Source organism: Leopardus geoffroyi, chromosome B2, assembly GCF_018350155.1.
Source record: "Leopardus geoffroyi isolate Oge1 chromosome B2, O.geoffroyi_Oge1_pat1.0, whole genome shotgun sequence".
In the NCBI taxonomy this organism is placed as follows: Eukaryota; Metazoa; Chordata; class Mammalia; order Carnivora; family Felidae; genus Leopardus; species Leopardus geoffroyi.
The window spans coordinates 97,941,596-97,947,924 of NC_059332.1; the positions used below are offsets into that span (position 1 = coordinate 97,941,596).

Below are 6,329 nucleotides of genomic sequence, written 5' to 3' on the forward strand. Positions count from 1 at the left end.
GCAGAGGTCAGGGATGGAGACTGTGTAGGAACGTGGAGAGTGTGTGGTCTTTGTAAGTCCGCCAGACCTGGCTTCTGGTCCCACTTTTGTCACGGCCTCTGCTGGGAAACTTCTAGCTTGTGGCTTTCATTTTCCTCATTTATGAAATGGAGAGAACATCATCCCCTTTCGGGGGCTGTTGTGACTTTATGATGATTAAATACACAGAGAAGTTCCTAGTATCGGCACTGCTTCTTAGCAGATGCTCAGTAAATCTCAATTAAATCTAAATCATCACTAAAAGAAACTAACAAAATTAAATGGTTCAACAATTTTAATTGCTAGTGAGAATGTGGACAAAGAGCGCACACATCCGGTGCTGGTGAGAGTGCAAACGGTACAACCACTTCAGAGAACAGTCCAGCGTTCAGTGAAGCGGGAGATGCCTATGACCCAGAAACTCCTCTATCAAGTATAGACTGAAGTCATGCACGCATGCCTAGGAACGCCAGAACAACAATGTTCTCAACTGCACTGAAATGGAAACAACCCAATTAGCCATCAACATTTGAATAGAGACACTAACTATATATAGATTATACATAGATGGAGAGCTATTCATACAACTGACTATTTGGCAACAAAAATGAAGCAGAGCAGCCCATAGCAGTATGGGTGAACCTCACATTATCCAGAGAGGAAGTAAGACCCAAAAGAAGACGTAGAGATCACATATGCAGTGTGATCCCATTCATATAAAGGTAAACAAAATTTTTAAAAAGAGGCAAAACTAAAGGAGAGTGTAGGGGCGCCTGGGTGGCTCAGTCGGTTAAACATCCAACTTTGGCCCAGGTCATGATCTCACGGTTCATAGGTTCGAGCCCCGTGTTGAGCTCTGTGCTGACAGTTCAGAGCCTGGAGCCTGCTTTGGATTCTATGTCCCCTTCTCTCTCTGACCTTCCCCCACTCATGTTCTGCCTCTCTCTCTCAAAAATACAATAAACATTAAAACATTTTAATTAAAAAAAAAAAAACAAAGGAGAGTGTTTAGGGCTGCAAACAAGGTGGAAAGCTATAAAGAAAAGCAAAGCAATTACCACAAGTTTAGGAGTGATGACTTTTAGGGAGATAGGGGAGGGCTTTGATGGGAAAGGGCACTTTAGGGATTTTAGGGTGCTGGTAATCTTCTATTTCTTTTTTTAAATATATTTTTTAAATGTTTATTTATTTTGGAGAGAGAGAGGGGGACAGAGGACCGGAAGCAGGCTCTGTGCTGTCAGTACAAGGCCTGATTCAGGGCTCAAACCCATGAACTGCAAGATCATGACCTGAGCCAAAGTCGGATACTTAACCCACGGAGCCACCCAGGCACCCTTTCTATTTCTTGACCTGAGTGTTAGTTATATGATGTTCTCCTAACAGCCATTCATTAAACTGTACTGTCATATAAAGTGTAAACTCTTCTCTGACTTTCTGTAAACATGTTATATTTCTCAATAGAGAACTGAAAAAAAGAAAGTATATGTTGAAAAAGAAGATAGGCGTATCATCCTCATAGATATAGGACAAGTACAAAACATAGATGCCTTTTAAAATATTTTAAGTGCCTTTGTTTCCTATTGGATAAGTTGAAAGATTCAAGGTTAATAAACTTTTTTTTTTTTTCTTTTTAGTATCTGAGAGAATGAAAGCATTAGGCGGGACCACATTAAGGACTTCTAGAAGGGATTTTCCAAGCATTCTCATCTTCTGAGTATTTCTTGAATCCAGAAGTTAAGCAACAATGACGTAAGAATTCTGACCAGCCTGCTTTCAATATTAATATACTACAACTGTGGAAAAGGGGAGGAGGACTAACTTAAAACATACTAGAAACTAGTTTTTATACTTGAGATAGGAATGCAATTCTAATTGTTCACTTGGGGGATCAATTTGTTTAAAAGGAACAACTTATTGGTAATACTGAGTTTATAGGGGGAGGGGAGAAAAGGTCAAAATGACTTCTTTCAGACTGAGCCTCATGGAATTCTTCCACCTGTGGTTTCCCCAGCTCGGCTCTGATTCTCTATTCAGCAGGTGAGGAAAGTTGATTTCACCACTTACCACTGAGCTGTCAGGTCCAGGGGACAGCTGAGAATGGTTTCTGAGGCCACCAACCATCCCCTGGCTGTTGGACTCTCCTCTCTGCTGCCTGTGCACTGGAGAAAGGCCAGCTGTGCAGGCTGCAGTATCTCCCACTTCTAGGCTCCTTGTAGGTCACAGCCCTTCCAGTTGGTTGTCATGACAACCAATTCACTCTTCAACCACATAGTTTGATAACACAACAAATGAGAAAAAAAGGGGGGGCTTGGCTCAAACCTCATCTTATTGGTGGGCAAGATCCCTACAAACTACAAAGTGAGTTTCACTCTCCATAGTGAATAGGAAAGCCTGACCCAAAGTGACGGGTTTGGTTAGTTCCCTTAACAGGACAGGTACCCTGGGGAATGTGGATTTTTATGTAATTATTCACTTGGCTTCATTATTTGTTTCCAAAATACAGATTTTATAAAAGTTTAAGAGTAAAAAAAAAAAAAAAAAAAGAAGCCCTTAACAGTATACATTTGAGAATTAATTGAAGTTGCAAAAGAGCTCTAAATACCGTGCAAATATGTGCAGTTCAGATGTTACGCTTTCATAAAATGACTCGTGTTTGGAGGCCTGGAGGCTTCTTCCTCACATATGTCTCATTTAGCGATTTTGTCACCTATTTTGTTGGCATCCGTAGTCTCTCCAGAAATGAGCACAGGTAACCCCTGAGAGGGCGCAGAAATGTGATTATTAAAGGAACGTGAACTATCTAGAGAGTCAAGCAACAGAATGAAGGTGAGGCCTTTCCAACACGTGGACAAGAGTGGATCGAACCACCAACCAGACTTTCCTCCCTGGTGAGAACCCAGGTGCTCAGGCCAGATGCCCTGAATGCTTCTTGAAGTGGGCAGACTGGACTCAGAAAGCAGGTCCCACTAATGGCACTAGGACCCCTACTCAAGCCACCAAGAAGGGGTCTGCCACGACCTGAATTGAAAGAGAAGTTCCTCTGGCAAAGGATAAACCTTCTTCCAAGACATTCAAACCATCACTAATAAATAACATTCAAACTCAAATACACCATCCTTATAAGGCAACCGCGGTAGCTTACCCAGTACTTTCCTATGCCAGGCTTTGCTGTAACATATGCACAGACCTCATACCTTGCTAGTTTGAGGATTTTAAATTGTTTACATCAGACTTGCAAAATTTGTCAAACTTTTATATGTTTCCTCTGCCGTCTTCCTGTTCCACAAATTTACTCCGTTTCCAGCTGTGAATGTAGGAGAGGCAATAATCATGTCTCGTGAGCCTTGAAACACACCCTGTAGGGATTTTAGTATTAGATTATTCTGGAAAACTTTACACACTAGTGGACATGCCAAATTGCACCAGGTAGATGTAAGTCTGAAGAATAACGAATGGTTCCATGTGACCTTGATTTCTTTAAAGTACCACATCAATGTTTTAAAGTAATTTGTATGTAAGATTCCAATTACTAGGCATTTAAAATAGATTTTCCAGCGAGTAGATGTACAAGTTTTCCCCAAATGAGAAATGGAGTGGATGTACCACTTATGACGCCCAATGCAGTCTGCCGCAGGCCTGTCAGCTGGCAGCATTGCATTAATTCTGCCTTCCTGGCTTCCTTTCCTTTTTTTTAAAAAAAAATTTTTTTTAACGTTTATTTATTTTTGAGACAGAGAGAGACAGAGCATGAATGGGGAGGGTCAGAGAGAGAGGGAGACACAGAATCTGAAACAGGCTCCAGGCTCTGAGCGGTCAGCACAGAGCCCGATGCGGGGCTCGAACTCACGACCGTGAGATCATGACCTGAGCCGGAGTCGGACGCTTAACCGACTGAGCCATCCAGGCGCCCCACTTCCTTTCCTTTAGAAGTGACTTGTTGGGGGGCGCCTGGGTGGCTCAGTTGGTTAAGCATCTGACTTTGGATCAGGTCGTGATCTCGCAGTCTGGTCTGTGAGTTCAAGCCCCGCATTGGACTCTGTGCTGACCACTTGGAGCCTGGAGCCTGCTTCGGATTCTGTCTCGCTGTCTCTCTCCTTGTGTTCTGTCTCTCTGTTTCTCAAAAATAAATACATGTTAAAAAAAAATTTAGAAGTGATTTGTTGAATCTTATAATAGAATTTAGAAACTGTGGTCACAAACTCAATTCTTACTGCTGGCTTTCAAAAGAAGAATTGAGTACTTCCTTCCTTCAACTGGCAAACCATAACCTATAAGGCATTCAGCCTGGCCCTGAGGTCTTCAAGGACCTAAACTCTACTTGGGAAGAAAAAATTAAAAATAAGTAAGAAGTCTTTGATTTGAAATCTATTTAGCTTTTGTTTTCTTTTGAACTCTGTTCTTTGCTTATATTTTCAAGCTTCTCTTTTATTTCTTGAAATATATTAAACACACTTATTTTCTGGGTCTGCTTATTGCAATATCCTAAATCTTTGTGTATCTGATCTTTTTTTGTTTCTATCTGCTCTTACTTATGGAGGCTTGCTTCCTTATTTGTTTTTTTTTTTTATTTTAATTTTTAATTTTTTAATTTTTGAGACAGAGAGAGACAGGGCATGAGCAGGGAAGGAGCAGAGAGAGGGGGAGACACAGAATCTGAAGCAGGCTCCAGGCTCTGAGCTGTCAGCACAGAGCCCGATGTGGGGCTCCAACTCATGGAGTGTGAGATCATGACCTGAGCTGAAGTCGGAGGCTCAACCGACTGAGCCACCCAGGCGCCCCTGTTTTGTTTTCTGATTATAAACTTCTGTTCTTGAAACTTTATCTGTGGGCATTCTTTGGGGCCTAAGTTCAAGATCTCCTCCTCCAGAGAGGATTGTGTCTGCTCTTTCCAGTTGTTTGGAGTACCCCAAACTTGAACTGATTAGGTTTTTAAAATTCCATGGTATCAGGAATTTAAATCGCAATCTTACGTGCAGATCACAGTGTAGTGATGAACTCTCAAGGAAGATTCATATATCTTTTTGGCTTTACTCCATCCAGCACCAGATCAATACAGGCAAATTTTGGGGGGGGTCCTCTTCTGCAGAACAAGTCAATTTCACATTCACCTTTATTTGGCTCTTTGGAATCCCAGTTTTATCAGAGAGGTTCTTTCTTTTTTAATATATAAATGTTTTATATGAAATATTTTCTCCCAATTTTATTAAGGTATAGTTGACATGTAACATTGTGTAAGTTTAAGTTGTACAGCGTGTGCTCACTTCGGCAGCACATATGCAAAAATTGGAATGATACAGAGAAGATTAGCATAGCCCCCGTGCAAAGAAGACATACAAATTTGTGGAGCATTCCATATTTTTTTTAAAAAAAGGTACACAGCATGATTATTTGATATATGTATATATTGTGCAATGATTAGCACCATTAGGTTAGTTAACACACCCATCACTTCACATAATTACTCGTGTGTGTGTGTGTGTGTGTGTGTGTGTGTGGTGAGAACATTTAAGATTTACTCTCTTAGTAACTTTCAAGTATAAAATACAGTGTTGTTAAGTATAGTCACCGTGCTGTACATTAGATCCCCAGAACTTATTCATCTTATAACTGAAAGTTTATACCCTTTGACCAACATTTCTCCATTGCTTCACAAAAAACCCCTGGCAACCACCAATCCACTATTTCTAGGAATTCGACTTTTTTAGATTCTACATATATGTGAGATACTACACTTCTTCTCTGTATGACTTATTTCGCTTAGCATAATGCCCTCAAGTTTCATCCATGTTGTCACAAATGGCAGGACTTCTTTCTTTTTTATAACTAATATTCCATTGCATACACACCACATCTTCTTTATTCCTTCATCCCTTGGTGGACAGTTGTTTACATGCCTTGGGAAACATGCCTTGGGTATTGTGAATTATGCTGCAATGAATATTGGGGGTGCAGATATCTTTTTGAGATAGTTATTTCATTTCCTTTGGATCTCCAGAAGTGAGATTGCTGGATCATATGGTTGTTCTATTTTTTTTTTTAATTTTTTAACATTTATTTTTTGAGAGACAGAGACTGAGCATGAGTGGGGGAGGGGCAGAGAGAGAGGGAGACACAGAATCTGAAGCAGGCTCCAGTCTCTGAGCGGTCAGCATAGAGCTGGACGCGGGGCTTGAACTCACAAACTGTGAGATTGTGACCTGAGCCAAAGTCAGCCAGTTAACTGACTCAGCCACACAGGCGCCCCTGGTTGTTCTATTTTTAATATTTTGAGGAACCTCCTTACTGTTTTCCATAGTGGTTGTGCCAATTTA

General features: G+C 40.9%; 1 non-coding gene across 1 annotated transcript; it reads left to right on the forward strand.

The window, feature by feature from the left end:
- Positions 1-5,271: 5,271 nt before the first annotated feature.
- Positions 5,272-5,378, forward strand: LOC123609985. The gene has a single exon (XR_006718027.1). It is a non-coding gene; the product is annotated as a U6 spliceosomal RNA (small nuclear RNA).
- The last annotated feature ends 951 nt before the right edge of the window (positions 5,379-6,329 follow it).